The 11854-nt window shown below is 38.7% G+C and overlaps 1 pseudogene; it reads left to right on the top strand.

The window, feature by feature from the left end:
• The first annotated feature begins 7998 nt into the window (after positions 1 to 7998).
• LOC126078801 (protein tyrosine phosphatase type IVA 1-like) lies at positions 7999 to 8815 on the top strand (annotated as a pseudogene).
• Positions 8816 to 11854: the final 3039 nt, after the last annotated feature.

Raw genomic sequence — 11854 nt, 5'->3', positions numbered from 1 at the left:
TCATTAACAACCTTGTATGCTGAAAGCAAAGAGGGCTTGAAGCACTGATAAAGATCAAAGAAAGACTACAGCCTTCGGTATGGATTACACCGCAACATAAAAAAACAAAAATCCTCACAACTGGACCAGTAAGCAACCTCATGATAAATGGAGAAAAGACTGACGTTTTTAAGGAATTCATTTTACTTGAATCCATAATCAACACCTATGGAAGCAGCAGTCGAGAAATTAAACGATGTATTACATTGGGCAAATCTGCTGCAAAAGACCTCCTTAAAATGTTGAAAAGCAAAAATGTCACTTCGAGAATTAAGGTGTGCCTGACCCAAGCCATGATATTTTTAATTGCCTCATATGCAGTGAAACCTAGATAATAAGGAAGACTAAAGAAGAATCAATACCTTTGAATTATGATGTTGGCAAAGAATACTGACTATACCATGGCCTGTCAGAAGAAGGAACAAACCTGTCTTGGAAGAAGTACAGCCAGAGGGCTCCTTGGAAGCAAGGATGCTGAGACTTCTTTGGACATGCTATCAGGAGGGACAAGTCCCTGGAGAAGGACATCATGTTTGGTAAAGTAGAGGGTCAGCAAAAAAAGAGGAAGACCCTCAACAAGTTGGACTGATACAATGGCTGCAACAATGGGCTCAAACACAGCAACAATTGTGAGGATAGCATAGGACCAGGCAGTGTTTCGTTCCATTGTACATAGGGTCGCTATGAGTCGGAACTCAGTGACACCTAACAACAACAACATCAAGTTTGGCAATTCCCAGAATTATGGCACTGCCAGACCAGCCTAATGTATCAAAGGACTCCCTATTATTTCAGTGGTTTTTAATGTTTTGGACAGTCATAGATGCTTTTGAAAATCTGATGAAAAATATGGAGCCTTTTCCTAGAAAAAAATGCATATTCATGTATAACATTTTGCATACAATTAGAGCATTCCTAGACCTCCAAGATCATAGGTTAAGAACAGAAGATTAACAGACTGTGAAATCAATTTTGTTCAGTCTTAGCATAGTTTTGTAATCAAACTAAACAAAACAAAATATCAGAACGCAGTTCAAATGACTAAGGTAAACATGTTTGTAAAACTTTTGTTTCAGTTATATGTATGGGTATGGGTTCCGTGATGCATTAGAAAATGTATTCCTTTTACAGAACTGTGATGATAATACTATGTGTCAGCTTGGCTAGCCTACAGTGTGCAGTTGTTTGATAACACACTAGTTGCTGTTATAAAGTAGTTGTTGTGTGCCGTTGAGTCAATTCTGACTCAGAGCAACCCTATACGACAAAGCAGAACTGCCCCATAGGGTTTCCAAGGAGTGGCTGGTGGTTTCCAACTGCCAATCTTTTGGTTAGCAGCTGGATGCTTAACCACTGTGCCACCAGGGCTCCATAAAACCACAATACAACAGTCAAAATCGGAAAATTAACATTGACTCATTACTACCATATAATCCACAGGTTCCATTCAAATTTTTCCAATTGTTCCAATATGTCCTTTTAGCAAAAGGCTCCAATCCAGGAACGTTTAGTTGTTGTATCTCTTTAATCTCTTTCAACCTGTAACAGTTCCTTAGTCTTGTCTTTACTTTCATGACTGAAACCTTTGAAGATTACAAATCAATTTGGATTTGTCTGGTATTTCCTTGTGATCAAATTCTAGTAATGTATTTTTTGGCAGGAACATCACATCTGTGATGCTATGTTCTTTACATTCCATCTTATCAGGTGGTACCAATTCAGTTTGTCCCATTATTGGTCAACTTTGATCATTTGAGTAATGTGGTATCTGGCAGGTTTCTCCACTGTAAAATGACTGTGTTTTTTCCTTTGTAATTAATAAGATTTTTGAGAGGGGTACTTTGAAAGTTAGTAAGTATCCCATTCCTCATCAACTTTCACCCACTAATTTTAGCATCATTTGATGTTTTTTGCTAAATGAATAGTAATTAACAATGGCAGCCAAATAGAGATTTCTCTCATTCCACCATTCCTATGTTTATTAGTTGGCCTTCTACTTTAAGACAAAGTGTTTTTCTTCCCACTTATTCATTTATATATATCAGTATGCTTTCTATTCATGAGTTATAATACAGTCCTGTCATTATTTTGATACACAAATTGTTTCAGGTTTGGCCTGTGGAAGCTCTTCAAGCTGGCTTCTATGTCCTTACTTTTGTTTTTCTTTTAAATACATTTTTTATCTTAGCGTAGTGTCAAATGTACACAAAAATAGCAAATGAAGTAGAGTTTCTGTATACTCCTAACCCAGTCTCCTCTACTGTAAACATCTTACATTACGATGATACATTTGTCACAACAGAGGACTTTGCACAACATTGGTACTTTACTATTAACCAAACTCCACATTTTATTCAGATTGCTCTAGATTTCCCTAATGTCCTTTTTCTGCTCCAAGATCTCATCCAGGATATTAGGTGCCGTCGAGTCAGTTCTGACTCATAGCAACCCTATGTACAGCAGAACAAAACACTGCCTGGTCTTGCACCATCCTCACAATCGTTGCTACATTTGAGCCCATTGTTGCAGCCACTGGGTCAGTCCATCTTGTTGAGGGTCTTCCTCTTTTTCACCGACCCTCTACTTTACCAAGCAAGATGTCCTTCTCCAGGGACTGGTCCCGCCTGATAACACGTCCAAATATGTAAGATGAAGTCTTGTCATCCTCGCTTCAGAAGAGCATTTTGGCTATACTTCTTCCAAAAAGATTTGTTTGTTATTTTGGCAACACCATAATTCAAAGGCATCAATTCTTCTTTGGTCTTCCTTATTCATTGTCCCACTTTCACATGCATATGAGGTGACTGAAAATACCATGGCTTTGGTCAGGCGCACTTTAGTCCTCAAAGTGACATTTTTGCTTTTTAATACTTTAAAGAGGTCTTTTGCAGCAGATTTGTCCTAAGGCAGTATGTAGTTTGATTTCTTGATTGCTGCTTCCGTGGGTGTTTATTGTAGATCCAAATAAAATGAAATTCTTGACAACTTCAGTCTTTTCTCCATTTATCATGATGTTGCTTACTGGTCCAGTTGTGAGGATGTTTTTTGTTGAGGTATAATCCATACTGAAGGCTACAGTCTTTGATCTTCAACAGTAAGTGCTTCAAGTCTTCTTTGCTTTCAGCAAGCAAGGTTGTGTCATCTGCATATTGCAGGTTGTTAATGAGTCTTCCTCTAATCCTGATGCCCTGTTCTTCATATACTCCATCTTGGATTATTTGCTCAGCATACAGATTGAATAAGTATGGTGAAAAGATACAACCCTGAAACACTTTTCTGATTTTAAACCATGCAGTATCCTCTTGTTCTTTTCGAATGACTGCCTTTTGATCTATGTACAGGTTCCTCATGAGCACAATTAAGTGTTCTGGAATTCCACTTCTTTGCAGTGTTATCCGTAATTTGTTATGATCCACACAGTTGAATGCCTTTGCATAGTCAATAAAACATAGGTAAACATCTTTCTGGTATTCTCCGCTTTCAGCCAAGATCCATCTGACATCTGCAGTGATATCCCTCATTCCATGTCCTCTTCTGAATCTGGCTTGAATTTTCAGCATTTTACTGTATACTGCTGCAGCTGTTTTTGAATGCTCTTCAGCAAAATTTTACTTGAGTGTGATATTAGTGATACTGTTTGATAATTTCTGAATTCTGTTGGTCATCCAGGATACCACATTACATTTAGTTGTCATGTCTCCTTAGCTGCCTCTGTCCTGTGTTCTATGCCCTTTTGACATATTCCAATCATTCTTTGAACGCTTCCTTACTTTTTGACATAACAAGATTTCCAGGCTGTTCTTGTACTTTCCCTGCCCCAGCCATGGAATCATCCATTTCTTCTAGGAGCCTTGGTTCCTTTTAATAGAGAATGGTATTAAGCAACTATGATCTGGGCACACTGTGTGCTCAATACTATTGGGGTGTCATTGCTTCGGGCCCTCCCTCTGCTCTCTGTAGATGGAGCTAGGGATCTCTCTCAGACACACATATTTACATCTGTATTTCTATAACTGTATATCTTATTTATCTAGTGTTGCTAAACAGAAATACCACAAGTGGTTGGCTTTGTAAAACAGAAGTTTATTCTCTCACAGTCTAGGAGACTAGAAGTCCAAATTCAGGGTGCCAGCTCCTGGGGAAGGCTTTCTCTCTCTGTTGGCTCTGGGGGAAGGTCCTTGTCATCAATCTTCCTCTGGTCTAGGAGCTTCTCAGTGCAGGGACCCCGAGTCCAAAGGTCATGTTCCACCCCTGGTTCTTATTTCTTGGTGGTATGAGGTCCCCCTGTCTCTCAGCTCATGTCTCTCTTTTATATCTCAAAAGAGATTGAAACTAATCTTGTAGATTGAGTCCTGCCTTATTAACATAAACTGCCTCTAATCCTGGCTCATTAACACCATAAAGTACAATTTACAACACACAGGAAAATCACATCAGATGACAAAATGATAGACAATCACACAATATTGGGAATCATGACCTAGTCAAGTTGACACACATTTTTGGGTGACACAATTCAATCCATAACACTATATATATTAAGTTCATGCTGATACCACCAATTCTAATCCTAAATTCTACAGTTTATTCTAATGTTTTCCCTTCCCATATTCATAACTCCTATCCAGGGCAGATTAACCAGTAAGCACAGTATGCATGGGCTTACAGTAAGGTACGCACAGCCTTAATTATGCTTACTAATCTGAAGTAAAAGGGGTTTTTTTGGAATCTGAAGTAAACAATTTCACATTTAATGTGTACTACAGATTAGTAAGTAAATACAAGCCTGTGTATACCTTGCACATTGGGTAATACGTCCCTGCTCCTATCTCTGACAGTAAGAAACCTGACTTCCATTATCTTTAATGTATTACTGGATAAACCTTTACATAATCTCTGATCACCACTGCTGTCCCCTCATGCCCTCTCCACTCTGCTTGGGTTCTGACAGCCTGCATCAGGCTGCTACTACCACTCCTTATTGTGCCCTTCCAAGCCTCTTCAGGCTCCAATATCCTGTTACTCTGTCTTCCCTTCCCCATCTCCTGCACAGACAACCACCTTGCTTGGCCCTGTCTAGTGGAATGAATTATTAAAGAAGAAAGGAAGGAAGGAACAAGGAAGAAAGAAAAGTGATGAAGGAAGAGTAAGGAAGGCAGGAAGAGGAGAAGAAGGAAGGAATAGGAATTTATTGTTAAGGACCATGCACAGGAAACAAAGCCTAAACATTTTAGAGATTTCTAAAAGCTATTAGAGAGGAAACCTGAGGACAAGAAATAGTATCTCCAAAGGGTGAGAGAAAATAAATGTCAATGTAGAATTGTATAACCAGCAAAATTATTAAGAATGAAGGCAAAATAAAGTAAGAAAAAAGGCTTATTGAAAACAAAAATAAAAATCCAGTTTACCAATTGTTACGGATTGAATTGTGTTTCCCCAAAATATATGTTGTAAATCCGAACTGCTGCCTGTGGTTATAATCCCATTTGTCAGTGGGTTGTGTTTAATGAGGCAGCATTAGGCTATATCTTGAGTCAATTTCTTTTGAGATATAAAACCAACAAAACCAAACCTGTTACTGTCTATTCTGACTAATATGGACTCTATAGGACAGTGAAGAACTCCCCATATGGCTTCCAAGGAGCGGCTGGTAGATTCAAACTGCTGAGCTCTTAACCACTGTGCCACCAAGGCTCCCTTTTGAGATATAAAAAAGATTAAACAAGCAAGCTAAGGAGCACAGATGGAGGAAGAGAGATGCCAAGCCCCATGAAGATCGACCAGAAGCAGAAGCTCAAGGAGAGAAGGACCTTCCTCCAAGCCAACAGAGAAGGAGAGCGTTCCTCTAGGGCCAGCACCTGAATTCAGACTTCTAGCCTCCTAAACTATAAGAAAATTAATTTATTTGTTAAAGCCACCCACTTGTGATATTTCTGTTATAGTAAAAAAAAAATTAGATAATTAAGACACAAATAATACGGGAAAGCATTCAACAGTGGGAACATGCATAGTTTGAAACATAAAACATTTATCAAAGTTGATCATATACTAGAGCTAAAGGACACGCTAAGAGATGTTTCTGCTTCCAGATAATGGAAACTCTCAGAAGGAAGTGTGGAGACAACAGAAGGAATAGCAAGCAAAGAAATTGATAATATGTTGGGTAAATTTAAACACAATTTGTGAGGCTAAAAAAGAATTCAGAGTTAAATATTTAATAGTCACATAAATAGTTAATAGTTAAAGCATGCCGAGTTCCTTGTTTTCTTCAAGAGGTGGGTAAAGATTTTGAATAACGCTTGGTTTCTAAGTTATTTAAGAACCAAAAGAATAGAAATAGGGTGTATAATCATATATCATCGAAAACTAAGGCTCCAGGGCCAGAATTACTGAATTCATATTTCAGTGCTGCCATCTACTAGTTGTGTGACCTTGGGTAAATTATTTAACCTTTCTGTGCCTCACGTTTTCAGGACAAAAGGAATTAAAAAGACAAAATAAACCAGTTGCTGTCGATTCCAACTCATGGTGACCCTGTTTCAGAGTAGAACTGCACTCCACAGGGGTTTCAAGGCTGTGACCTTCCAGAAGCAGATAGCCAGGTCTTTCTCTGGGTGGGTTCAAACAGATAACCTTTCAGATAGTAGCTGAGCTCTTAATTTGCATCACTCAGGGACTCCAAAACAACGCTGCTAGTTTCTAATTCACAGAGTTGTATTAAATGAGTTTATTTAAATCCATTTAGATTTAGATCAGTGCCTAACCCATAGTTAAGTGCTAAGGCGTGTTAACCACAATTACAACTTCCAAAACAGGAGAGAGAAAATATGCGTGTCTGTTTGGTGTGTGGGGGGGGGAGGCATTAATCCAAAAGAAAACATAGAAAAGAAATATAGAAATACGGGTCAAACAGCACAAAATAAAAGGACAACATTATATCTAAATAAAACGATAATTAAAATAGATTAAGTTCTTCAGTTAAAACAAACTGGATTTAAAAAAAAAAAAACTTATGCTACGTTGCTCCCAAAGAGCATAACTAAAACTTGAGGACACAGAAGCAAATGGAAAAAGCTATACCAGTCAGAATCAATGGATGGGAATCTTCTTCAGCTTCCTTCCCTATCCTGCCAACCCCATAATCTCTTTCAGCCCCTCCCAGGCTTCGTGCACCCCAGGTCCCTCCTCCGTCCCCTTCGTTTCTGGTGGCAAGTGTGGATACTCTGCGGATCCATTACTTCTCCAAGAGTTTGTTCACACAGGCGGCTGCGGAGCGCGGTGACGTATGTGGTGGGCGGGACTTCCACCCTCGCTCGTTGGGTATTGGCCCTCCTCCGGCCGCGACTGATGGCGGGGCGGGGTGGCAGACGTCATGCTGGATATAAAGGGGAGCGCTTGTGACGCAGGGCCCTTCGGCGTGTGCGTACTGGCTTTCCCGGAGGCGGTTTCTTCGGAGCCCTCCCCCGCACTGTAGAGCTTGGTTTCCCGCCCCGCGACGACCCTACCGCCCCCAGCTCTGCAGGACTGCCACCACCGCCGCCTGTGTCCACGCCGCGGGACTGGCTGTATGATTAAACCACCATCTTTAATGAGTAAACATACTCCTTTCTGTGGTGTTCTTGGTGACACATTTATGGGGCTCCTGAAGGGCCGCGAAGATTACTGTCAGGCACAGCACGACCTTTGTGAAGACATTTGAGCTGTGGAAATTCACTACTACACCAAGAAGCCCCCCTAAGAGCAGTTAACCTAGACACGGAAGTAGCGGATTGACATCATCAGAACATTTTACAAGAGTTCTGACGTGGACTTTCTATTGACTCATTACTGAATTGAATTGCTGCTTCTTAGTTCCATTTTCTATTATTCTCAACTTCATATTGAAAGTACAGAGAATTTCAAGTGGAGTAGGGTAGAGTTCAGTTTTTTCCCTCATTTCTGTATTTAAATTTTAAATTCTTTCATAAACCCACTGAGTGTTTTTAAACTAAATTAACATGGCTTCAGTGAACCGCCTTCCCCCTGTAGAAGTCAAGTACTGGAACAAGAGATTTCTTACTACACACAATCCAACCGATGTAAGCTTAAATTTTTAGAGGAACTTTAGAAGTATGGAGTTACCACAATAGTAAGTGAAGCAATTTATGACACTGCTCTTACAAAGAAGCCTTCCAGGTTCTGGACTGGCCTTTTGATGATGGTTCATCACCATCCAGCTAGATTGTTGATGACTGGTTAAATCTCGTATACATTAAGTTTCATGAAGAAGCTTGTTGTATCGCTGTTCACTGTGTTGCAGGTCATGGGAGAACTCCAGTGCTTGTTGCCTTAGCATTAATTGAAGGTGGAATGAAAAATGAAGATGCAGTACAATTTATAAGAAAAAGTGGCATGGAGCTTTTAACAGCAAGCAACTTTTGTATTTGGAGAAATATCATTCTAAAATGCGGCTGTGCTTCAAAGACTCCAGTGGTCATAGAAACAACTGTTGCATTGGATAACACTTGTCTGTCTGATGCTCTTGCCTTAGAAGTGGGACTTGAGACAGAACCTCATTTATCATACATATTAGCCAACAGGTAGACTTAGTGAATAAGTCTTATGAAGCTTTCATAGGAATATTGAAAAGCCACAAGCCTGACAGAATTGCAGCCTCTGTGTTTGGGTTACTACCAGCTTGGACACGTAGCAAAAGTTTCTTGCTGTTCAGCATTTTAATGTACTTTAGCCATCAACTGGCCTTTCTGAAATCATGCAGTATTGAGTTATAAGTATTCCACCAATCTATTCCCATGTCTGAAACTTACCAATATACAAGAAATTTAGAGAGATTAGATGCTAAAATATTCAGCATAATACTTGTATATCTTTACTATCTTACAGAGTTAAAATCCCACACTCTATAAACAGCACTATAGATCTTATGTGGTTTACTCCTTCAGTCATTTCAAACATTGCAAGTAGGGTCTGTAGTGGTTATTTGCCTGCTCGTTTGTATTTACTACTTTCACATTTATACCAGTATACATCAGGTTTGTGCAACAGTTGACACATTTTTACTGAGTATTATGGTGATTGTTTAATACTTTTTATAAATCTCGTTTCATGCTGTTAGGAAAACTGTCATTTTGAAAAATCACAAAGCTCTGGTTGAAAGTTCATGTAAAATCTTCATTGTACATAAGCACATGTGTTTAATGTCTCCAGACAAAAAACCCTGACAGTTAATGTTTGCACTTCAGGGTGCAACTCAGTAGAGAAGGCCTGAAAACAGAATGGGAGGAGGCTATTAATTAATTGTAGTAAAATGTTTTCTTTGCCTTGTATAGGACATATAGACTATGTCCTTTATTTGGTATACTTTTTTTTTTTCAAGGTTGGCCTAGGCAGAGGTGCAATAGATTGGAAAATTAAGAAGTTACAAACAGGTGGGCAGTTTCCTCCATATTTTGCAACTTGGGTTCCTCAGAAAACAGACTCTTGAGTCAGAGGTTTGCATGCAGAAGTTTATTGGAGAGTGCTTACAGGGAACAACACCTGTGAGGGAGAAAAAGAAGTGGAGTAGGGCAGAAGAAGCTGAATGGTGATACAGTTGAAATAGTGACCTCAGCCAATGTAACAGGGAGTTCTGAGGCTCCGAGAGCCGTTTAAAGATGTCTCCAATTGAGGTAAAGGGGCTGAGCCTTAGGACTCATACAATTTATTTCATTGTTGAGAATATACACAGCAGAACATATATCAATTCAACAATTTCTATATGTACAATTCAGTGACACTGATTACATTCTTTGTGTTGTGTAACCTTTCTCACCCTCCTTTTCTAAGTATTTCCTCCCCCATCAACATAAACTCACTGACCCCTAAGTTTCTTGTGTAATCTTTTGATTTGCTGTTGTCAATTTGATCCCATATAGATAGATCTTAAAAGAGTACACTGCTCAAGGCAGACATTCTTTACTAGTTGAGCTAAACTATAGTTTTTTTTTTTTATAGTTTGGTTTTAAGAAGACTCCAGGGAATATTTTTAGTTAAAGATTATCTCAGGGCAACAGTTTTAGGGGTTCATCCTCCATGGGTTCAGAAAGTCTGGATTCCATGAGAATTTGAAATTCTATCCTTTCTTTTCCCCCTTTTGATCAGGATAGAATCTTTGATCAGAATGTTCAGTAACAGTAGCTGGGCACCATCCAGTTCTGGACTCATGGCAAAGGTGGCAGTTATTCATGGGGGCAATTAGTCACACATTCCATTTCCTCTTCCTATTCCTGACTCTTTCTCTTTCCGTTGCTCCAGGCGAATGGAGACCAATTGTTGTACCTTGAATGGTTGCTTGCAAGCTTTTAGGACCCCAGGTACTATACAACAAATTAGGAGGTAGAACAGAAGCACTTAACATGATATTAGGCCAATTAACTGGTATGTCCTATGAAACCATGACCCTAAGCCTCCAAACCAAGGAGCCAAATCCCATGAAGAGTTTGTTTGTCCATAAGCAGCCTCAGCAGCTACATTTTATATTATTTTTTGTTGTTATAAATATATCTGTCACACAACTTCTGCCAATTCAACTTTTTGCAGGTATACAACTTATTCGCAGTAGTTACGTTAATCAGCTGTGCAACCCTATCCTAATTTTTCCATCACTGTAAACCAAAACTCAGTACTCTATAAGCAATAACCCTTCCTTCTTCCCTCCCTCCTGCCCCTGGTAACCACTAAGAAATTTTATCTCTATACATTTGCCCATTCTCATCTTTTTATATAAGTGAAGTCATGTAATATTTGTTGTGATTGACTTATTTCAGTCAGCATAATGTCTTCAAGCTCCATCTATGTTATGGCCTGTATCAAGACTTCATTTCTCTTACTGGCTGAGTAGTATTTCATTGTATGTATGTACTACATCTTGTTCATCCATTCATCTGTTGATGGGCATTTAGGTTGTTTCCACCTTTTGACTACTATAAATAGTGCTGCAGTGAATATTGGTGTACAAGTGTCTGTTTGAGTCTCTGCTTTCAAGTCTTTTACCTAGGAGTGGAATTCCTGGGTCATATGGTATTTTTAGTTTTTTGAGAAGCCACCATACTGTTTTCCACAATGACTGTATTGTTTTGCATTCCTGCCAGCAATGAATAAGGGTTCCAATGTTCTCACATCCTCACCAACATTTGTTACTTTCTACTCTCTCTCTTTTTTTTTTTTTTTTAATATAGCCATCCTAGTGGGAATGACATAGTATCTCATTGTGGTTTTGATTTACATTTCTCTGACGGCTAATGATGTTGAGCATCTTTTCATGTGTTTGGTAGTCATTTTAACAGCCTCTTTGGTGAAATATTTATTTAAGTTCTTTGCCCATTTTGTGATTGAGTTGTCTTTTTGTTGTTAATTTGCCAATGTTTTATATATATTTTGTTTATTAGATTCTTATTGGATATATGGTTTCTGAAAATATTCTTCCAGTTGGTAGCTTGTTTTTCAATTTTTTTATAAAGTCTTTTGATGAACGAAAGTTTTTAATTTCTTTGAGGTCCCATTTATTTATTTTGTCTTTTGCTGTTTAAGCTTTTGTTATTAGATAATTGATTTTTTTAAAAGCTAGGTGCAACAGCATTGCCCCTTCATTTTCTTCTAAGAATTTTATAGTTTTAGTTTTCACATTTAGGCCTTTAATCCATTTTGAATTTGATTTGTGTATGGTATGAGGCATGTATCCTATTATATTTTTCTGCATGTGAAAATCCATTTTTCCCAGCACCATTTGTTGAAAAGACTCTTCTTTTTCCATTGAATGGACTTAGCACCCTTTTCA

This window comes from Elephas maximus, chromosome 7 (assembly GCF_024166365.1).
Source record: "Elephas maximus indicus isolate mEleMax1 chromosome 7, mEleMax1 primary haplotype, whole genome shotgun sequence".
NCBI lineage: Eukaryota > Metazoa > Chordata > Mammalia > Proboscidea > Elephantidae > Elephas > Elephas maximus.
Note: the sequence above shows the minus strand (reverse complement) of the source record. Positions and strands in the feature narration are given on the sequence as shown.